The 24,355-nt window shown below is 38.1% G+C and overlaps 1 protein-coding gene and 1 non-coding gene across 3 annotated transcripts in view; one reads left to right on the top strand and one right to left on the bottom strand.

Annotated features, from left to right (window-relative positions):
• The window catches only part of CBFA2T2 (core-binding factor, runt domain, alpha subunit 2; translocated to, 2), a 142,941-nt gene that overhangs the window by 82,674 nt on the left and 35,912 nt on the right, over positions 1 to 24,355 (bottom strand). The gene's annotated exons all lie outside the window — the stretch shown is intronic.
• TRNAC-GCA lies at positions 68 to 139 on the top strand. Its single transcript has one exon. It is a non-coding gene; the product is annotated as a tRNA-Cys (tRNA).

The following is a 24,355-nucleotide window of genomic DNA, read 5'->3' as shown; positions in this document are numbered from 1 at the left end:
TAAATACCTTCAACCCAACATGGCCCCTTGCTATAAAATAAGCCTTGGTTGGGTCATTCCCGGGGCTTCCCTGGTGGCTCAGAGGATAAAGCGTCTGCCTGCAATGCAGGAGACCCAGGTTCGATCCCTGGGTTGGGAAGATCCCCTGGAGAAGGAAATGGCAACCCACTCCAGTACTCTTGCCTGGAAAATCCCATGGACAGAGGAGCTTGGCGGGCTCCAGTCCACAGGGTCACAAAGAGTCGGACATGACTGAGTGACTTCACTTTTTTTTTTTCAATATATATATATATTTTAATTTAAATTTATTTATTTTAATTAGAGGCTAATTACTTTACAATATTGTATTGGTTTTGCCATACATCAACATGAATCTACCACGGGTGTACATGTGTTCTTTCTTTCTTTCTTTTGGGTCATTCCTGGAAGCCAATTTAGGTGGTTTCCTCTTTTTACAGTAAGAAAGTTTCTTGAAAGCTTTCACAGTCTTCAGAAAGATGAACATCTTCCATAAGATGTTACCGAAAAACCCAAATGAGCTTTTTGGCCAACCCAATACTATAATTTTCTCTAATATTCAAGTCAAAAATATTGGTTATTGCCTTAGTAATAAGCAGCTATCCTCCTGAACTGTGTTGGCCCTAGCAGGATATTTAATAAGCCACCCTTATTTGCAGTCAGAGTAACTCCACATATTAAAATGCATATTATTTATCGTTTCATATGCTTCTTGAAACTCTAGCATCAAAAGCATCCCTGGTAAGGACATGCGGCAGTATGAGAATGACTTCACAGTAGACCCTAACCTGTACTACACTTCAGCATTAAGTCTTTTTCTCTCCACTCAACCTAGGAGCACGTCATTTAGAGTACAATGAAAAGAGCTTGCTCACTGAAAGAGTATCAATTAAATTCAATATAAATCCTATACCCTCTCAAATATTCAAACAAGTCTCCAAAGATTCTGAACACCGGAACCTATCAAAAAAAGAAACTCGAAATTTGTTACTAAATCATTTAATCAACTGGGTGTAAGAGAATATGCATTTTAAAAGTTCATTTACAAAGTCTCCCCCCAGCTAAAGAAATCTGACTGCAAAACTGAAAGAAGAAAATGAACAGTATTGTACTAATACTGTGCTCTTAAAATAATTACCCAACTAATGTAAGTGAAGACTGAAGAATTTTTAAGGAATAAAGTGCTTTTTTAAGTTCCTATTTGCATTTTGAAAGAAAAGAAATACAATTTAAAGTTCTGTTCTGATATAATAAAACAGGTTCATTTGCATTACAATATTTAGAATACTTTCCAAATCATTTATAATCACAGTGAGAAAAAAAGATGGCATACAACATTTGTAACAGAAACAAATGATCTGGAAGGTAAGTAAAGTGAGAGGAAAGTACCCTGAAAACTACATAGATAAGATCTATTCTTAGTCTAAGAGCCTGAAGTTAAAAATGCAGAAGATTTAGGAGACAATCACAGCAAAATAATGAACATCTAGAAAGTTCTGAAACTAACTTGTATGCCTTCTATGTGCCAGACAAATCTCGCCAATAATGACATAAGGCAGGAATTTCAGAAAACAGACTCAAAGAGAATAAGTAGCTTGCTTGAGATTAGAGAACTAGCAAATAAGAGCTGTACAGTATGACTAATTCCCAAACCCATGCTCTTCTCATAGTTGTCCAAATTAGGGGGCCTGGAAAAACATGAATACAATGTATAGAAATAGCCAAAAAAAATTAAATTATGGATCACAAACTAAAAAGGACTACAGAACACAGTAGCTAACTACACATGAATTTACTGCATCACAAAACTACTCCAAACTTACAATTCAAATCAGGTTTGTCGATGTTATTTATTTTGCATGTAGGAAGTAAGCAGAAGAAAACAAGATAGGAAGAAATTATGAGAGGAAAACAAAGAGCTAAATACATTAAAATTATCTTTTAGCTGTAATTCACCCAAATATGTTGAAATAAAATGTGACAATAAGAAAGAGTATTTTATGAGTCATTTTTTTTTAACACTATTTGTATTATGCATACTAAAGGAGAAAAAAATTTCCCTCAAAATATCACAGAAAGACTCAATGTAGAATACCTTAAAGAAATATTTGTGGGACTGTATCTAGCCATAGAATTCATATGTAACATCTGATTAAAGTTTCCATTCAAGAAAGCATGGCATTCAAATATAAAGGTGGAAGTGAAAAATGATACAGTAAAAATATGAACTAAATGAAGTATCAAAATAACAGTAGCTAAAGGCTAAACTCTCATCAAATATCAAAAGATTCATATCATCATAATCTGAAATAAATAATTGCCCATGTTAGCCCCCAAAACTAGAGTGTACTTACCCCAAATGCCCAGGTTGTAACAATCTAGAGTCTTAAAATATACCAAATTTATTTGAGATAGATACAGAAAAGCTCCTCTTTTTCTCCTCCTAATCTTCAAAGCCCAATGTGAGACCAGCCTTCTTCCTTCTTTCATTAGCTGGACATGTGTCAGCTCTCTCACATCTGCGATTTCTCACTGACTAGAGCTGCCTGTCCCATTCCAGGGAAACACAGATGGATCCCAGATGGGAAGGTCCTGCCAAACAGACCAGCTCTTCACCTTGCCAGAATCCCCAGATACAGTCAGTCTCTCTGTCTCTCTCCTTTTCTCCCTCCCTCCTGCTTCCTCTCCCTCCACTACCCTTCCAACCCTCCCTGTTACCAGGGCTCTTTGCCAGCTGATGTCACTAAGTACACACCTCCCAGTGGCTCCTGGCCAATCTGACATTAACTTGTTAAATACGTGTAATTTGTTTATGGCTGACAATAACAGCAAGGATATTATGCAAAACCTATCTGTGCAAGTCCCTAGTGGAATAACATGTAGAAACACACACTGACACAGAGACTCATATTTTTGGGAACATTCAAATGTTTAACAATTACTATTTAAAGTCCTACATATTGTCTGGTTTCTGCTATTGTTTAATAGCTTCTGCTCTTTGAACCAGTTTTAAAATTCTACATATGAAAAATTCCTTCTTAAAACGAACATGTAATTGGATGTAAAATGCAAAGTTGAAAATTAATTTGGGGAGCTATATTAACAGAAATATATGTAAATGAATCACACAAGCCGCCTCTCAGATCCAGACTTGGTAGCACTGCAAAACTGGCACGTGATTAAAATAAGACAATGCAGGCAACATGGTTCTGATGCTGTAAAGATTATAAATGAAAGACGGAGACACAATTCAAAAAATTGTTTTAAAACAGGGCAAATATGAATGTGAGAAATAACATAATGCTTAACACTAAGGAGCCGCTTATGCAAGCTTCAACAATGAAAAGACAAAACATACATTTAGAAATATTAACAATGAGAACCCAAAGAGAAGGACCGAGCTGCTCAAGGTCAGAGTTTAATCACTTATACCTCCAAATACTTAGCATATAACAGCTGCTTAGTCAATTATTGCTAAATGAAAATTGATCATCAAAAACTGACATTGTACTTGACACACAAAATATTACCATTGAGGTAAACTGGGTGAAAGGTCCACGGGACCTCCTTTTCATTTTTTTAAAACTCCCTGAAAATCAGTATTTTAAAACAAAAAGTTACCAGGGGGAATGTTTGGCTGATTCCTGGTCACATTACATCAACACATATCTGCACTAAAGTCTCCATGAACACAGATTAAGAATGAAATATCCTCCATGTACATAATCAAAACAGGTGTGGCTATGATTCTCTAACCCTTTTCTATCATACTTGGAATATCTGGAATCTGTAAACAATTTTTCAGTCATGGCAATTTTGGGCAAAGAAGAAGAAAGACTATTTCTGTCAAGGGCAACTTACTGACTAGGTTTCATGTCTGTAGTTCCATCCCAGTGGGGGTGGTAATAGAAGCAACAGCAGCCAGCTGAGTGCTTACCATGCGTATTAAACGCCAGAGACAGTTTTAATTGTCTGAATCTTTACAAAGACCCTATATTATAAAGTTTCTAAATATTATCATTATCGCAAAGTTATAGCTAAGGAAAATAAGGCACAAAGAGTTACATAACTTGGTTATTTAGCCCACAAAGCGAGTGTCAGCACCAAGTAGTCTGGATTCACAGCCAGAAAACTATAGCCTATTGCCCAGTAGAAAAATGAATCAAAAGATGCCACTGGCTGTCCTGGATCACTAGCTCTGGGAGAAGCCAGCCACCACGTCATAAAAACTTCAGCAGCCCTAAGATGTCTATATGGTAAAGAACTGAAATCTCTTGCCAACGCCAGCATTAACTTGTTCATATAACTAACCACAATCACCCAATTAAAATACCTTGGAATTTTGACCTATAATAAGTGCAGGAGAGAATAAATAAATCTAGTATTATTTTAAAAAGGAAAAAAAGATGGTTCTTTCACTTCTAGCACCCAGACTACAGTTCCTAAATACCATTTCCCACTAAAAGGAAGCAGAGCTCTTTAGAAAAACAGTTGATTCCAGGTATAGGGCAGGAAATGTACAAAACTTGTCATATCAGAAATCAATTAAGCTATCCAAGTCTTTTGGAGTTAGGTCCAAGGGACTTAAAAGCCAACGTGAAGAGACTCCCACTAACTAAAATGTGATAATTTGGGCATCAGTAAAATAGTAATAATAACTGCAATGGATTGAAACAAAGCAAAATACTTACATTCATGACTTTAGAATAGAACTTAGAAAAAAACTGATTTTTCACCTTTTTGAGGATACTAGGGAACCAATTCATTATTCTGAAACCAGTATATATCAAGCATTTTACCTGCTTTCCTATATGAGCTGTACCTCTAGGAAATGAAAGCTGATCCCTACTGAAATAGTCCAATTAAAATGAAAAAATTATATACAGGCATAACTCATTTTATTGCACTTTACATATACTACTCTTTTTTTTTAAACAAAGTGAATGACCGGCAATCTTACATTGTCAGGTGATGTTAGCATTTTTAGCAATAAACTATTTTTTTTAACTTATATCTGCTTTTTTTTAAATTTAAATTTATTTATTTTAATTGGAGGCTAATTACAATATTGTATTTGTTTTGCCATACATCAACATAAATCTGCCATGGGTGGGAGGGGGGGTTCAGGATGGGGAACATGTGTAAACTATTTTTTAATTAAGGTATGTACATTTTTTAGGCCTGATACTCCACACTTTAAATAGACTACTGTTTAGTGTAAACATTAATATGCACTAAGGAACTAAAAAATTCATGTGAGTCACTTTATTGTGATACTCACTTTATGGGAGTGGTCTAGAACTGAACCGAAATTATCTCTGAGGTACGTATGTACTTACAATACAATCATTTTGCAAATCCGTGTTGAAAAAAATTAATCTAGGTAATAAATCAATTGCCACTCATATGAGATGAGAGATATATGGACATTGATGGTCCATTAATACTTCCTAGAGGAAGGTATACCATCACCTGTGAAGCATTCATGATTTAAAAAAAAAGTAAATACAGGGACTTCCCTAGTGGTTCAGTGGTTAAGAACCCACCTGCCAACGCCAGGGACATGGGTTTGATTGACAGATGGTCTGGGAAGATCCCACATGCCATGGAGCAAAGAAGCCTGTGCCCACAACTACTGAAGCCCACCCAGACTAGAGCCTGTGCTCCACAACAAGAAAAGCCACTGGAACGAGAAGAAAACGCACCGCAACTGGAGTAGCTCCCGCTCGCCACAACTAAAGAAAGCTTGCACGCAACAACGAAGACCCAGCGCAGCCAAAGAAAAAAAGTAAGTCTGAAGCTGATTAAGCCTTTGGATCTAACAACAGATTTGCTGGACATTGAGAGAATATAGGAACGTGTTAATGACAGCATGGAAGTACAATTAGCAAAGTCCAGAATGTGAAGAAATCTATAGTGCAAACAACCTAGATTTATAGAAAAAAGGGTGAGACAGAGGAAGGGAACTGGAGGAGAAACCTATAAATAAAGAGAAATAAAAGACTTAAACGCACTATGTGGACTTTATGTGGCTTCCGACTTGAAAGAACCATAAAAAATAACCTATGACTGGGAAATTTGTAAGACTCACTTGAAATTTAATTATACTAAAGAATTGTTTTAAATTTTTTATTATTTATATTTTTAAGAAAAGTATTTCATAAGAGATATACAGAAATTTTGTTTTGCTTTACAGAAATTGTTATTGATAAATTTATATGCTATCTAAGATCTCCTTCAACAGAAGCTGAGTTGGTGACTACTGCAGCATGGTGTTTACTTACATGAGGGTCCATTTTTAGGTCTGTTTGATATTTTCCATAACACAAAGTAAAAAATAAAGACAGCATTTTTTTTAAAGTGTGCCCAATTATGGGTGAAATGGGCAGGCTGATTTGAACAGTTATACTGGAGCATGCTTGTTGTACAATGCTGTGTTAGTTTCTACTGTATGGCAAAGTGAATCAGCTATATGTATACAGATATCCCCATTTTTAAAAAATTCCTTCCCATTTAGGTCACCACAGAGCAGTGAGTAGAGTTCCCTGTACAATACAGTAGGTTCTCATTAGTTATCTGTTTTATACTTAGTATCAACAGTGTGTGTATGTCAATCCCCATCTCCCAATTCATCCTATCCCACTTTCCCCTGACCTTCCCCCTTGGTATCCATGTCTAGAGACAGTTTTTTAAAGCAACTCAGACAAAATGAATTGAAGTCTGACATGAGGTTTAACATTTACTTCACTGACTACATCATGAGTTGATATGTCATCAGCTTTTAAAAATAAAGGAGGATAGTGCAATCTATCAGGAATAGTGAACACAGGTGCTAGGTGGTTGCTTTACAATGAAATTTGTAAAGGATTTTTTTTATGTCCTCCCAAGACTTCCCTGGCTGTCCAGTGGTTAGCACTCTGTGCCTCCACTGCAGGGTACATGGGTTCAATCCCTGGTGGGTGGTGGAAACCAAGATCCTGAATGCCACACAGGGCAACCAAAAACTTGGGGAGGAACAAACATTTTTTTTAATGTCCTCCTATAGGAAAATTAGAATATGCCCCTGGATATTAGATTTGAATTGGAGGTATCAATATGAACACATGGCTATTATATTATATATCACGCTATATTACAAATTTTTATAATAAAAACATATAGACATAGGAATACACACACAAACACATTCATACATATACTTCCTACCTGTTCACTCAGAGTCTAGAAGCAATGACACCTTGTAGTGATGAACATATCTTAAATCCAGATCCTGATATCTAAACCACATTTTCTAGTAAAACCAGAGCTCCCTGGAGGAATGGCTGACCCAGGATTGGGCAGGAAAATACAAAATAAGCAGGCAACATCTTATGTAAGAAAATAAAAGACTACTCAGAAATGATGAGGGCATGTCAAAAAGATACTGATGCCAGTTAGAAAGGGCTACTGTGGTCAACTGTGAGACAATCTGAGCATCAAAATAAATGGCAATAATAGATTAAAGCATAACATGTGAAATAAAAATTGAATTTTAAAAATCCATCAATATATAAGGAAGAAAAGAAAGCAATCTCTTCTAGCAGATATCAACCTATAAAAACAGAAAGGATGATGGAAGCAGAAAATCACCATGGTAGACGAGTGAATAGAAACTTGATGAAAAACAGGATTATCTAGACACTGTCTCATTTAAGTACTGGAGGCAAGAGGGACATTGTTTCACATATTCTCAGAGTGGTTTTAAAAATTATATATACCTAATACACACACAATGATGATAAAGCAAATGGGACAAAATGTTAACAAGTGGTGAACAAGGGTCTGTTTTATGATTCTTGCAACTTACTATAAATGTTCTATAACACCAAATAAGCACTTATCAAAAAGGAAAAAAGTCCCCACTGACAACAAAACAGTTTGAAAACTCTGGGGTATTAAGTGAACATGTGCAGCAGTCCACGGGGTTCTAACGAAGATGCTCATGACAGTCTCTCCTTTGGTTTCTTACTCTGATCACAACTACTGCCATGGTGGTGGTACTGAACAGTAACTTATTTTAAATTGTTATTTTTAGTGATGTATCAGTACTAATGTTCATTTCATATCTATAATGGGCCACTGCTGAAAGACAAAGTAGGGATTTCCCGAGTGGTCCAGTGGTTAGGAGTCTGCCTGCTAATGCAGGGGACATGGGTTCAATTCCTGGTCTGGGAGGATCCCGCTTGCTGAGGGGCAACAAAGTCCCTGTGACAACTACTGAAATCCGTGCTCTAGAGCCCCTGCTCTGCAACAAGAGAAGCCACAGCAATGAGAAGTCAGCACACCGCAACTAGAGCAGCCTGCCTGCCACAGCTAGAGACAGCCCGCACAACGAAGAGCCAGCACACACAAAAATAAGTAAATTTTAAAATTGTTTTTTAAAAAATATATAACATAAAATTGAGAAGCCTAAAAATGATACTACAAATATGCTTGTAATCCAGACCTTTGAGTTGGACTCATTAGATTAAAACTATCTCTCATCCAGCACATAAAGATGACTCTAGATCCTCAAAACAATGGTGTCAAAAAATAACAATAAAGACTGATGCTTACAGTCAACTACATTTTCATTGTGGATGGTCTTCTTCTTTTTTTTTTTTTTTTGGCCATACCATGAAGTTTGTGGGATTTTATTTCCCTGAGCAGGGATTAGCAGTGAAAGCACGGAGTCCTATCACTAGACTGTCAGGGAATTCCCCACTGTGGATCATATTTACTTGCATATTTGGAATCTTCTTTGTCATTTAAAAACAATATTATATTTCATCTCAAACATCAGATTATATATTTTTTTTAACACATTATAAAATTTCAAACTACACTTTACCCCAAAACCAAATACTTTATTCTATTCTACTTTGCTGCACAGCATGTGAGATCTTAGATCCCTGACCAGGGTTCAAACCTGTGCCCCTGAAGCGCAAGCAGAGTCTTAACCACTGGATTGTCAAGGAAGTTCCCCCAGTTTTTTATTTTTAAATTAATATAAAGAATAATGTTTTACTTAAACAGAAATGTAAAATTAAATGTACAAGTATACTTGCTAAATTGGGGAAAGCAAAAAAATATAATACAAGTAAATAATAAGAAAATACAAATCTTAAAGATTATATTTTGAAAGAAAAAATATTTTAACACCAGTCTTTTAAAAAATCACTGCTCTAACATGTACTATACAAAAATGAAATCATCTAAAAAACCTTTCGGGAAAGTTTGCAAGACTGCATAATGAGAGAACTTTCAGGTCCACAAAAATGATTTAGAAGATGACTATTCGGAGTGGGGATCAGCAGACTATAGTTTTGGTAAATTCTTTATTCCTTTGGTAAATAAAGTTTTACTAAAACTTATATAGCTCATTTGTCTATGTATTGTCGATCTATAACTGGTTTTCCATGACAACAACAGAGTTGAGACAGAGATTGTATTAGCCCATAAAGCCAAAAATGTTTACTCTCTGGCTCTATACATAAAACTATGCTTCTATGGTCTCATTGCAACAGAATAGATTTAGAAAGACTCAGACACCTACTTGGGCCAGGCATTATGCTATATGTTGGAGATATAACAGTGAACAAAAATATAGTCTCTGTCCACAAAGAGCCTGCAGTCTGTTGGAGGGAAAAGTATTCTAATTATCATACACATAAATATATAATAAACAGTAAATAAAGCAGGAGTCCCCAACCCCTGGGCCATTGGATCAGGACCAGTCCATGGCCTATTAGGTACCAGGCCAAAGAGCAGGAGATGAGTGGCGAACAAGGGAAGCTTCTTCTGTCTTTACAGCCATTGCTCTCATTACTGCCTGAACTCTGCTACTGCTAAGTCACTTCAGTCATGTCCGACTCTGTGCGACCCCATAGACAGCAGCCACCAGGCTTCCCATCCCTGGGGTTCTCCAGGCAAGAACACTGAGAGTGGGTTGCCATTTCCTTCTCCAATGCATGAAAGTGAAGTCGCTCAGTTGTGTCCGACTCTTAGCGACCCCATGGACTGCAGCCTACCAGGCTCCTCCATCCATGGGATTTTCCAGGCAAGAGTACTGGAGTGGGGTGCCATCGCCTTCTCCGGCCTGAGCTCTACCTCCTGTCAGATCAGCAGTGACATTTGGATATAGATAGCATGGTCCTTACGAGAATCTAATGCCTGATGATCTGAGGCGGAGCTGATGCGGTGCTGATCAACAAATGTAATATACCTGAATCATCCTGAAAGCATCCCCCAGCTCTGACTCATGGGCACACTGTCTTTCATAAAACCTGTCCCTGGTGCAAAAAAAGGTGGGAACCACTGTTATTAACATAAAGGGAAAAAAATTAGAAAAAGACTGGAACTATGGACCTCCCATCAGGGGATGAAGTGAGAGTTAGTGAGGGAAGTGAGAATTCTCTGATAAAGTGAATAATTAAAAGATATGAAGTGAACTAGGCTTCTTTTTCAAAAGGAGATGAAGAGTATTTCGAGTGTTTCAGGCAGAGGGGATGGGATATATGCGAAGAGGCATGCATGGCATGACAAACAGATTCAAGGGATTAGATCTGATAGGGTGCCTCAAGAACTATGGAGGGAGGTTCGTGACACTGTACAGGAGGCAGTGATCAATCAAGACCATTTCCAAGAAAAAGAAATACAAAAAGGCAAAGTGGCTGTCTGAGGAGGCCTTACAAATAGCTGAGAAAAGAACAGAAGCAAAAGGCAAAGGTGAAAAAAAAAAGATATACCCATTTGAATGCAGAGTTCCAAATAGCAAGGGGAGATAAGAAAGCCTTCCTCGTGATCAATGCAAAGAAACAGAGGAAAACAATAGAATGGGAAAGACTAGAGATCTCTTCAAGAAAATTAAGAGATACCAAGGGAACATTAAGGAGTTCATCAAGGCTGTATATTGTCACCCTGTTCATTTAACTTATATGCAGAGTACATCATGAGAAACGCTGGACTGGAAGAAACACAAGCTGGAATCAAGATTGCCGGGAGAAATATCAATAACCTCAGATATGCAGATGACACCACCCTTACGGCAGAAAGTGAAGAGGAACTAAAAAGCCTCTTGATGAAGGTGAAAGTGGAGAGTGAAAAAGTTGGCTTAAAGCTCAACATTCAGAAAACGAAGATCATGGCATCCGGTCCCACCACTTCATGGGAAATAGATGGGGAAACAGTGGAAACAGTATCAGACTTTATTTTTCTGGACTCCAAAATTACGGGAGATGGTGACTACAGTCATGAAATTAAAAGACACTAACTCCTTGGAAGGAAAGTTATGACCAACCTAGATGGCATATTCAAAAGCAGAGACATTACTTTGCCAACAAAGGTTCGTCTAGTCAAGGCTATGGTTTTTCCTGTGGTCACGTATGGATGTGAGAGTTGGACTGTGAAGAAGGCTGAGTGCCAAAGAATTGATGCTTTTAAACTTTGGTGTTGGAGAAGACTCTTGAGAGTCCCTTGGACTACAAGGAGATCCAACCAGTCCATTCTGAAGGAGATCAGTCCTGGGATTTCTTTGGAAGGAATGATGCTAAAGCTGAAACTCCAGTACTTTGGCCACCTCATGCGAAGAGTTGACTCATTGGAAAAGACTCTGATGCTGGGAGGGATTGGGGGCAGGAGGAGAAGGGGACGACAGAGGATGAGATGGTTGGATGGCATCACTGACTCGATGGACGTTGAGTCTCAGTGAACTCCGGGAGTTGATGATGGACAGGGAGGCCTGGCGTGCTGCGATTCATGGGGTCGCAAAGAGTCGGACATGACTGAGCGACTGATCTGATCTGACGGGAACATTTTATGCAAAGATGGGCTCAATAAAGGACAGAAATGGTATGGACTAACAGAAGCAGAAGATATTAAGAAGAGATGGCAAGAATACACAGAGAACTGTACAAAAAAGATCTTCACGACCCAGATAATCACGATGGTATGATCACTCACGTAGAGCCAGACATCCTGGAATGTGAAGTCAAGTGGGCCTTAGGAAGCATCACTACGAACAAAGCTGGTGGAGGTGATGGAACTCCAGTTGAGCTATTTCAAATCCTGAAAGATGATGCTGTGAAAGTGCTGCACTCAATATGCCAGCAAATTTGGAAAACTCAGCAGTGGCCCCAGGACCAGCAAAGGTCAGTTTTCATTCCAATCCCAAAAAAGATAATGCCAAAGGATGTTTAAACTACCACACAATTGCCCTCATCTCACACACTAGCAAAGTAATGACCAAACTTCTCCAAGCCAGGCTTCAACAGTATGTGAACCAAGAACTTCCAGGTGTTCAAGCTGGATTTTGAAAAGGAAGAGGAACCAGACATCAAATTGCCAACATCTGGTGGATCACCGAAAAAGCAGAGTTCCAGAAAAGCGTCTACCTCTGCTTTATTGACTATGCCAAAGCCTTTGACTGGTGGATCACAACAAACTGTGGAAAATTCTGAAAGAGATGGGAATACCAGACCACCTGACCTGCCTCTTGAGAAATATGTATGCAGGTCAGGAAGCAACAGTTAGAACCAGACATGGAACAACAGACTGGTTTCAAATTGGTAAAGGAGTACATCAAGGCTGTATATTGTCAGCCAGCTTATTTAACTTCTACGCAGAGTACATCATGTGAAATGCCAGGCTGGATGAAGCACAAGCTGGAATCAAGATTGCCAGGAGAAATATCAATAACCTCAGATATGTAGACGACACCACACTTTTGGCAAAAAGCAATGAACTAAAGAGCTTCTGATGAAAGTGAAAGAGGAGAGTAAAAAGTTGGCTTAAAACTCAACATTCAGAAAACTAAGATCATGGCATCTTGTCCCATCACTTCATGGCAAATAAATGGGGAAACAATGGAAACAATGACAGACTTAATTTTGGGGGGCTCCAAAATCACTGCAGATGGTGACTACAGCCATGAAATTAAAAGATGCTTGCTCCTTGGAAGAAAGCACATTAAAAGCAGAGATATTAGTTTGCTGACAAAGGTCCACCTAGTCAAAGCTATAGTTTTTCCAGTAGTCATGTATGGATATGAGAGTTGGACTATAAAGAAAGCTGAGCACCAAAGAATTGGTGCTTTTGAACTGTGGTGTTGGAGAAGACTCTTGAGAGTCTCTTGGACTGCAAGGAGATAAAACCAGTCAGTCCTAAAGGAAATCAACCCTGAATATTCATTGGAAGGAACTGATGCTGAAGCTGAAACTCCAATACTTTGGCCACCTGATATGAAGAACTGACTCATTTGAAAAGACCCTGATGCTGGGCAAGATTCAAGGAAGGAGGAGAAGGGGACGACAGAGGATGAGATGGTTGGATGGCATTACCGACTCGATGGACATCAGTTTGACTAAGCTCCAGGAGTTGGTGATGGAGAGGGAAGCCTGCTGTGTTGCAGTCCGTGGGGTCGCAGAGTTGGACATGACTGAGTGAACTGAACCTGATGCATGGCTAGTTTGAAGAAGTGGAAGGAGGTTGGCATGACTAGACAGCATTAAATCTGCAGGAGGAGACTGAAGTTGTGTGACAAGCAAGGGGTTAGACCACACAGAGCTTTATTGGGTGTAATAAGAAGATAACACAGGCCAGTTTGTCTCAGCTTTTCCATGTCAGACAATCCTGCAAAAAACTCAATGGACAAAAGTTGTCTCTCTCATCTTCAGTTCCATGGGATGAGACAACAGATGTTTAAAGTTTGAAATATACAGCTGAAAAAAAGAAAAAGAAATATACAGCTGATCTGACTATGGAGTGTCCTGTTTTTTAGGTTATTTACAACCATTTTAAGAGATACTAATTTTCTCTCACAATTCTATAAAAATAGCCTGGAGTACCTGTGCCAATTCAGCTACTAAGTATATTATCTAAATCATTAACCCTCTCCATCTGTCAAATCAGATATCAAACTAGGTGTTAGGAGGTCTCATAGCTTTGCTTCTTGCTTAAACTTCTTTGTTTCTATGTCTTATTTAAATTTATTTTCCATGTAGTCTAGTAACCTGAAAATAGCCTGAAAATGAAAGAGATGTTTGGAGGTTCTCCAGAAACAAGATATTCTAACTTTCCAGTTTATGTGACTACGTATAGGTTCCTGTTTTACTATTATGAAAAACCTCATAATTTCCTGATTATTTGCTTTACATAGTTACCATTACAAAGCTTATAAGAATTTTGTGTCAACTTTAAAAGAAAAAACAGAGGAGCAATCAAATTTACAAGAGATCTTGAAAACAAAGCTGAAACAATTCTCTTGATGTTTGAGTCATCGACCCTTGTGGGACCAAATCAGACTGTAACAAGCTGTGGATCATTATTTAAAATCAAGAATTCAATGTGATTGTGATAGCAGATTTTTTTAAAGTTGATGGATCAGAGGAACAGAAAATAAATGAAACAGGAATTTTCATTTGCTAGAATAAACCAACACATTACCCTGTATTTTAAGGCACAAGGGATGATACACAGGTATTCTACTCAAATCAGAGTACCAACCATTTTCCTTCACTAAGAGCACTTCAAATAAGCTCTTCTCTACATACCTGGGAAAGGATTTATCTTTTAAAGACTTATCTTAGAGGCCTTCCCTTATGGAGAGATGATTCTCAAAGCAAGCAGAGTTGACAATCGGCCCCTCACAGTGCTGTCCGAGAAGCCTAACTTAATACCACACTAGTACTTAAGATTTTCCGTTTTTTGTTGACCTGAGTCTGTATTACTATTCTCTGAGGACAACTGGTATATTTTGATCAACATACTCAATGTTTATTTGTTAGATAAACTGAAATTTCCTAATTGCTTCAAAAATAATTTAACAGGATTGAACCACAGAATATCAATGTTAGAAAGAATCTAATCCAATTGCCACTTTGGGAGTCCCTGCGTGGTCTGCTGGTAAGGACGTGGTCCTTTCACTGCTGTGGGCCTGGGTTCAATCCCGAGAACTAAGATCCCACAAGCTGCATGATGTGGCCAAAAAGAAATAGCAAAACAAAAGAAAAATCCAACTCGTTCATTTAACTAAAATAGAGCAAGGGCGACTCCCTGGTGGTGCAGTGGATAAGAAACCACATGTCAACGGAGGGGACACAGTTCCCGAGAGCCAAAACTACTGAACCTGTGTGCCACAACTACTGAAGCCCGCGTGCCTAGAGCCTGTGCTGCCTAACAAGAGAAGCCAGTGCAATGAGAAGCCTGTCCACTGCAACGAAGAGTAGCCTCACTTGCTGCAACTAGAGAAAGCCCCTGTAGCAATGAAGACCAGCACAGCTGCTCTAAAAAATAGAGCAAGGAGAGGATAAGTTCTGAAAAGTTGGATTAAATTCCTATTAAATATGCTGTGGTCAAATCAAGTTATGTTCTCTCCAAGAATTTTTATGGGAAAGCTACTGTTTTGAAATGGCAAAAACTTTTAATAATTTCAAGACTACTTTGTTAATAACTATGAAAAACTACTAGCTTAGAATTGGTTTCTCCAAACATTTTGACCATTTTTGCTACCCTTGCCTTGTCCCAGATAAGGTATCATTCATCCCAGGGGTGAATACCTAGCAAGAAGGTGCAAGAGTTGTCAAGTTACTACAATCTACAGCTCTATCTTTCAGAAGACTTTATGTGAATGACAAAACTCAACGTCCAAATTCTTGTCAGGTTTTTTAAAGTTGGGTATTTACTGAATCCTATTTTATAAATTTAAAAACATACAATGTTAGTGTCATTGAGGTGCCTAAGATCAAACAAAGCCAGTGCTCTATCTCCTGCTGGCCTCAAGCTCTCAGAATACCTGAATTGAATAGGCCGAAAAAAAGCCATTTAAGTCAACCCATTTGCAGAAATGTGCTATACTTGGGCCACTCCTTTAGAATGGTGGAGGTAGGGGGAACCCAATGTAAGAGTTTTATTGAGGTATAGCATGCTGCTGCTGCTGCTGAGTTGCTAAGTTGAGTTCAACACTGCCATCCCATGGACTGCAGTCCACCAGGCTCCTTTGTCCATGGGATTTCCCAGGCAAGAATACCAGAGTGGGTTGCCATTTCCTTCTCCAGAGGATCTTCCCGACCCAGGGATCAAAGTCTCCTGCCTGACAGGTGAACTCTTTACCACTGCACTATCTGGGAAGTCCAAGGCATAGCATACTTACCATAAAATTTACCTGTTTTAAATGTATAATTCAATGATTTTTAGTAAATTTATAGAGCTGTATAACCATCACCACGATCTCATTTTAGAACATTTCAATTGCTCCCCAGAGATCCTTTATGGTCCTTTACATGAAATCCCATTTATACCCACAGTTCTAGGAAACCACTAATCTGCTTACTCTGCTCCTATAAATTAACCATTCCTGGACATTTCAAATAAATGGAATCATAATATGTTGTCTTTTGTATCTGACTACCGTAACTCAAATACAATGCTTCTGAGGTTCATCCAAGTATCAATATTCATTACTTTTTACTGCAGAGTGGTATTCTATTGGTGGATGTACCACATTCTTTATATTTACTAGCTGATAGATATTTGGACTATTTCCAGCTTTTGGTTGTTGAGTAATGCTGCTGGGAACAAGCCAGGACAAGTTTTAGAATGGCTGCTTTTAACAATTCCGCCCAGATTTAACTGCAAAAATTTGAGAGGAAGGAATTTGCCAAGCCCCTTACTCCACCATTCAGGAAGTTTCACACTTAAACAGGTTTTTAAAAATATATCATGGTAATTTCTCTTGATTATTTTGAGGCGATTATGCTCTTACAAGAAGTTTGCCTGATTTTGATGTCATGTTTAATGTGGGAGACCTGGGTTCAAGTCCTGGGTTGGTAAGATCCCCTGGAGAAGGGAAAAGCTACCCACCCCAATATTCTGGCCTGGAGAATTCCATGGACTGTACATGGAATCACTCTTTGTGACTGTAGAGTCCATCGAGTCACAAAGGTTTGGACACGACTGAGCAACTTTCACTTCACTTAGAAAGATTTAAAAAAATACATCTATATATTCTTCAGGTACTCAAATTTGAGGTTGAAAACCCTAAAATATGAGTTTTATTAGTATTAAGACAAGTACCTATTGCTGAAGCCTGTCTATTATTACCTGTACATGTACTAAGCCGCTTTAGTCATGTCTGACTCTTTGCAACCCTAGGGACTATAGGGTTCCTCTGGCTCCTCTGTCCCTGGGATTCTCCAGCAAAGAATACTGGAGTGGGCTGCCATGCCCTCCTCCAGGGGATCTTCCAACCCAGGGATTGAACCTGTATCTCTATGTCTCCTACACTGGCAGGTAGGTTCTTTACAACTACCATGACCAGGGAAGCCCCTATTACTACCTAGAGGAAACTAATGTCCAAAAACCACACAAGCAGTTAAAGAGATCTAAATTCCCAGTTCTCAAGGTAAAAGTGAACATAAGGTACAGATTAAAACTCACAACTGGTCTAGCACTTATACAACAACTGGAATAATACAAAGATGCTACTTTCCTTATGATTTCCCACTTGATATATTGGGATTATTTCTTTTTACCCTTCAGGAAAGTGTTTCTGGTTTTATACCAAAAGTTAGTCAGAAAATAGTCACTTCAGAGAAATTTTTTACAACTAGTTCTGTTCAAATTCTTTTGCTCAAATGTGGGAGTGACCATAACATTTTTATATACACCTAAGTTGAATTTCTGCCAGGTAGTCTTTTTTTTTTCTATCTTTTGATAACTTAGGAAGCATGAAACATAAGAAAACTTAAATCATTCGGTATTTCAAGCACACAATCAATATTTCAGTTGGAGACACAAAATACTAAGGTTAATGATAGCTTTCTACTTTTATAAAGTAACTACAGAATCTACAGATAAATATATAATTCATACATTCTGCTGGAAAACCTTACAAATTCTTCAGTTCATCCCATTTTTCTCTTGCATTTTCATTGAAAATTTTACTTTTATCACATTCCCTGAAAACTCTCTTAATAAGTCCTGGTATTTCATATCTTTAACAAATTCTAGCTCTGAAATGAAACTAAAGAGAGATATGTAAACTTATTTTCCTCTGCTATTACAAGTTGTAAACTTTTAATTGCAAAGAAAATACAGCAATGAGCTAGTTTTCTAGAGTAAACCAACAGAAATGCAAAATTCATATCAATTGAAAATTCCTTTTCCTTTAGCGTATGGCTATTTCTTTTAAAGTTTTAAGTAAAAAAACCATCAAAATATAAATGTTCTATTATGGAATCACTGGAAATATTCAGGAAAAAGAAAAGAAAAAGTGTCAGCTACTAACAGACAAGATATATTAGCCATCTTATTAAAGTTTTATGTATAAGTAAATACCCCCTCCCTCAGATAAACAATTTAAGTGATAGGAAATTTGGTCTTATTATTATTTCCCAATCATTATTAAGTGTTTACCACATGGTAGGTTCGCAGAGAAGACACAGGCCTTTGTAGGACATTTAACAAAGCACCCTCCTACAGTAATACTTTCATTATTTCATTTGGCACATGGCAGATTATGTTAACAGATTTATTTATTGACTAAGTCTAATCATATTTCCTCAGTTGGCATCAATATGATATCTACTATTTACGTTTGCTTCAACACTGGATATTTGTTCAAAAGTCTTCCATATGTGATTTCTACCACAGAATTCTGGGTTTCAATGAAATTTAAGATTTTTTTATGGTAGATTACAAGAAGATAAATAATCTTAACGAGAGCTAAAATAATCTGGTTTGTGAGTCCACTTTATAAGCCAAAGAATTTGCTTTTTACTTCAAGGAAATGAAACATTATGTAATTAAAGAGTTCCATAGCAATGATTTAAGACCCAAAGTGACCTAACAGTATTTTTCAAAAACTGGTCATATCATCACCTTTCCTGGTACATGCATGCACATGACTTTTTTAATATTTTACAGTTTTCCTTTCATTCAAAACATAACTCAAGATAGCATTGTCTTTAACAAACACTGCTCCCCAAAGCTTAAATGCCTATAATTTCACAAAGATTCTGAATTACACATACTTAAGCCAAACCAAAAAGTAAGGGGAAAATGTAGTCAACTTCATTTAGAGAAAGCAAACCACAAACTGAAAACTGCATGAAAGCAAGGATCACACGGGGTACTCTGCTTCCTCTTCCATTCATTCATTCAACAAATATTTACCGAACACCTCCCATGCGCCTGACAATGTTCTAGGCAATGGAAATATATCAATAAATAAAACAGACAAAATCCCTGTCCCCTTTGGAACTTACATTCTAGAAAGGGGATACAGACAATAAACAAAATAAGTAAAATACATAGAAAGCGATAAGCTGGCCATGGGGAAGGGCATACAATTTAAAATAGGGTAGCTTGGTTGGCCTCATTGAGAAAGGAAGTGAAGAAATGAACCACAGGGCAGGTGAACAAAACGCAATCTAGGTAAAGGTCCTAACACAAGACAAGGACTAGAGTATTGAAAAGGGAACTGCAAGAAGATATGTGGCTGGAGCTGGAAAAGTATCAACAGTAGGGTATGAGTCTAGAGATCAAGGGGGAGTAACACATGGGTGTAGAACACAGAAAGCTTGGAAGTCTCTGCTTCTGGCCACACCACATAGCCTGTGGGATCTTAGCTTCCCAAGCACAGATTGAAGCCATGTCCCCTGGAGTAGATGCACTGAGTCGTAACCACTGGGCCACCAGGGAAGTCCTTGAAAGTCTTTTTTAAAACTCTTGTTTTATTCTGAGTAAAATGGGAGTCATTAACAGGGGTCTAAGCAGAGAATTTATAAGACCTGACTAAACTGAATCACTCTGGCTGCCATGTTCAAAACCTATCGAGGGGCAAGAATGGAAGCAGGGAAAACAACTAGCATGCAACTCTACTAAGCCAAGTCAGATGTGTTTGTGGTTTGGACCAGAATGGCAGGACTGAAGTTGTTATTTAGATTCTGCGTATATTCTCAAGGTGAAGCAAACATGATCTCCTGAGTCAATGTGGGTAATGAAAATAAAAGTTACACAGAAAATTGAACATTTTTGTTTAAAAGCTAGGTAACAAAAAAACATAAAAAATTAAAAACTTTGTACATAATACACTATCCACAGAGTAAAAAGGCAACCCACAGCATGGGAGTATGCAAATTATATATGTGATAAGAGATTACTACCCAGATTAATATATAGGACTCCTAACAACAACAACAAAACAAATGACCCAATTGAAAAATGGGCAAAGGACTTGAACTGACATTTCTCCAAAGAGGATATACTGTGGGTGGGAATGTGAAATGGTACTGTGGAGAACAGTAAAGGTTCCTAAAAAATTAAAGAGAATTACCATTTGAACCCACAATTAATTCCACTTTGGAGTATATACCCAAAAGAATTGAAAGCAGAGTCTTGAAAAGATACATGTATCGTATGTTTATAATAGCATTATTCACAAGAGCTAAAAAACACAGAAGCAATCCAAATGTCCACTGACGAATGGATAAGCAAAATGTGGTATACCCATGCAATGGAATACCATTCAGCCTTTAAAAGGAAGAAAATTCTGTGATATGCTACAACATGGAAGAACCTTAAGGACTTTATGCTAAGAGAAGTAAGGAACTCACAAAAAGACAAACACTATGCATTTCACTTATATGGAGTACTTGCTGCTGCCACTGCTGCTAAGTCGCTTCAGTCGTGTCCGACTCTGTGCGACCCCATAGACGGCAGCCCACCAGGCTCCTCTGTCCATGGGATTCTCCAGGCAAGAACACTGGAGTGGGTTGCCATTTCCTCCTCCAGTGCATGAAAGTGAAAAGTCAAAGTGAAGTCGCTCAGTCGTGTCCGACTCTTAGCAACCCCATGGATTGCAGCCTACCAGGCTCCTCCGTCCATGGGATTTTCCAGGCAAGAGTACTGGAGTGGGGTGCCATTGCCTTCTCCAATATGGGGTACTTAACAGTAGTTAAAATTAGAGACAAAAAGTATAATTGTAGTTGCCAGGAGTTAGGGGATGGAGAGGATGGTAAGTTACTGCTTAAAAGGTACAGAGTTTCAGTTTACAAGATGAAAAGTGTTATGTGGCTCGATGGTGGTGACTGCAGCCCAACAATGTGAAAGTATTTAACACATCGAGCTTAAAAATGCTTAAGATGGTGGGATGAGGGGGAGGGAAGGGATATAGCTGATTCATGTTGTTAAACAGCAGAAACTAACACATCATTGTAAAGTAATTACTGCTGCTGTTGTTTAGTCACTAAGCCTGCGACCCCATGGACTGCAGCATGCCAGGCTCCTCTGTCCTCTACTATCTTCCAGAGTTGGCTCAAATTCATGCCCATTGAGTTGGTGATGGTATATAACCATATCATCCTCTACTGCCTCCTTCTCCTTTTGCCTTCGATTTTTCCCAGCATCAGTGTCTTTTCCAATAAGTGAGCTCTTTCCATCAAGTGGCCAAACTACTGGAGCATCAGCTTCAGCAGCAGTCCTTCCAATGAACATTCAGGACTGATTTTATTTAAGATTGACTGGTTTGATCTCCTTGCTGTCCAAGGGACTCTCAAGAGTTTTCTCCAGCACAATTCGAAAGTGTCAATTCTTCAGTGCCCAGCCTTCTTTGATACTCCAATTTTAAAAAAAATGGTTAAGATGGTAAATTTTATGTTAAATGTATTTTAATACATATACTAAAAATCAGAGATAACTCCAAGGTTTCTGATTAAAGGCCAGGGAAGATGGAAGGAAGATGTGATTTGAGGAGGAAGGTCAGAAGTTCAGATTTAGATATTTTTTAGTTTGAGACAGCTATAAGATATCCAAGTAGAGATGTCATGAAGACAAGTGGACAAACCAATCAAGAGTTCTGGGAAGGGATCTGGGCTCAATATATAAATCTGGGAATTGTCAGCATAGTATTTAAAGCCATGAGTTCATGAAGGGAATAAATATAGATAAACACATGAAATTCAAGGACTGAGCACTGGGTTCTAGGAGCCCATAAAGAGATCAGGAAGAAAAGAAGGAACCATCAAGGGAAACTGAGAAGAAATAGTTTCCCAGTGAGATAGGAGGAAAAATAACAGTATGGTGGTACTCTAGAAACTAAACAAATAGTATGATCAATTGAGTCAATTCTTCTAGTAAGATGAGAACTAAGAATTGACTACTAGATATCCTCAGACATGTACTCATCACAATAAATATGGTTTCAAGGAATATACAATACAAAATTATTATATTTAATTATTATTCCAACTTCTCTTTTACTTCTGAAAATGTACTGTTGAAAATGCAAACTAAATATGTACTAATGAAACATCAACTCTGTCAAATTAATAATTCTTTTACAAAAAAAATTTGGTTTTAAACTTTCAGATTATCACAGTTAAAACTGGGAACTTTCAGTTTAACTTTGACACCTGGTTACCGTAACACTACCTGTCTTTTACTTGGTAACACTGGAAACATCCCAATGCTGAACAAACAGAAAGAGTAGGGGGTGGGGTGGGGAGACCAGTATCTCACCTGACACTTCCTTTTCTGGGCCTCCATTTTTTTTCATCTAAAAAATGAATCTTTGTATGTTTTTCCCTCTTAGGATGCCCTACTCCTCTCATCAAATTCCAGAATTCTTCAGGTTCAGCTCCTGTTACCTTCTCAGGTTCTCAAGTCTCTTTCCAGGTTCTCTCTCTTCTCTGAACTCCAGTAATTACTTACCTCTATTATACATGGACAATTCATTTGGTCCCACATCACATACTGCCTTACTTGTTCCCTTTGCTAATTTAATGTTTATCTTAAGCACCCACAGTGCACCAGAAAAATCTTAAATTATACTTGTTTTCCAATAACTAATACCACATTGTATCCATAGAAATTATTTAATTAGGCAAGTTAAGAATTATAAAGACTTCTATTAGTTCCTACAAAGTCTGAATGTATTGTTTTCTGTAAGAAAGCTATGCTAAAGACAGCTTATTTTTAGAAGACATAGATTAAAAACAAAACTCAAATGCATATATGTCTATAATCAGCTTTCAGCATAGGATAATTGAGTGACTAATCAGAAATTTAAAAAAATAAGTCAAAGGGCACTTTAAACTGAGGGTCCAAAGAGTTCATACAACTCACCAAAATCTATAGAATATTAGGTAGCCAGGAATAAAATAAATCTTGACAGATTTTAAGATCACTTCTAGTAGACATACCAATGAGTAGATTATTGGTTTTGACTGACCACTGATTTAGTTACTCAATCAACAGATCATATTATATGCTCTGAAGAACAAGACAAGGTACTGAGCTTGACAGATGCTGTAAACCATAGGGGACCCTAGCCCACCTGCCTAACTAAACTCTCTCAAGGAGTCTGTTAATATGCATGTTCCCAGGCCCATATTAAATCCAATGAATCAGAATGGGGAAGAGCAGGTAGAGAATCCAAACTTTAATAAGTTCTCAAGACGATTCCTCTATACACTAAAATTTGAGAATATCATGGCACTAAGATGCAAAAATAGTTAAGGCAAGTCCCTGCCTTCAATATGACTATAAGATAATAGGGAATAAATATACATATAGCACCAGATATAATAATCTGAGATATAAAATAAAAATCACCAAAAATGACAAGAAAAGTCTGTTCCAACTAAGCAAAAAGCAAGTAGTGCTTCATGGAGACGAAAGATGGGTCCTGAGTTCAGTTAAGTAGGGAGAAATGCATCTATATCCAAGGGGAGTGGAAAAAACTAAGGCTAGGGGAAAGCCGGGGGTTTCATGCAGTGAATATATCAAAATGGTTGGGCATAAGCCTACACTAGAATGTACAGGCCATACTGTCTACCAGTCAAATCACTGCTTGAGCAATGGGCAGGAGCAGAAACTCATCATCATCCTTCAGTTCAGTTCAGTCGCTCAGTCGTGTCCAACTCTGTGACACCATGAATCGCAGCACGCCATGCCTCCCTGTCCATCACCAACTCCCGGAGTTCACTCAGACTCACGTCCATCGAGTCAGTGATGCCATCCAGCCATCTCATCCTCTGTCGTCCCCTTCTCCTCCTGCCCCCAATCCCTCCCAGCATCAGAGTCTTTTCCAATGAGTCAACTCTTCCCATGAGGTGGCCAAGTACTGGAGTTTCAGCTTTAGCATCATCCTTCCAAAGAACAGCCAGGACTGATCTCCTTTAGAATGGACTGGTTGGATCTCCTTGTAGTCCATGGGACTCTCAAGAGTCTTCCCCAACACCACAGTTCAAAAGCATCAATTCTTCTGCACTCAGCTTTCTTTACAGTCCAACTCTCACATCCATACATGACCACTGGAAAA

This window comes from Bison bison, unplaced genomic scaffold (genome assembly GCF_000754665.1).
Source record: "Bison bison bison isolate TAMUID 2011002044 unplaced genomic scaffold, Bison_UMD1.0 scf7180017864352, whole genome shotgun sequence".
NCBI lineage: Eukaryota > Metazoa > Chordata > Mammalia > Artiodactyla > Bovidae > Bison > Bison bison.
The sequence above is the reverse complement of the archived record's forward strand: the minus strand, read 5'-3'. Positions and strand labels throughout refer to the sequence as shown.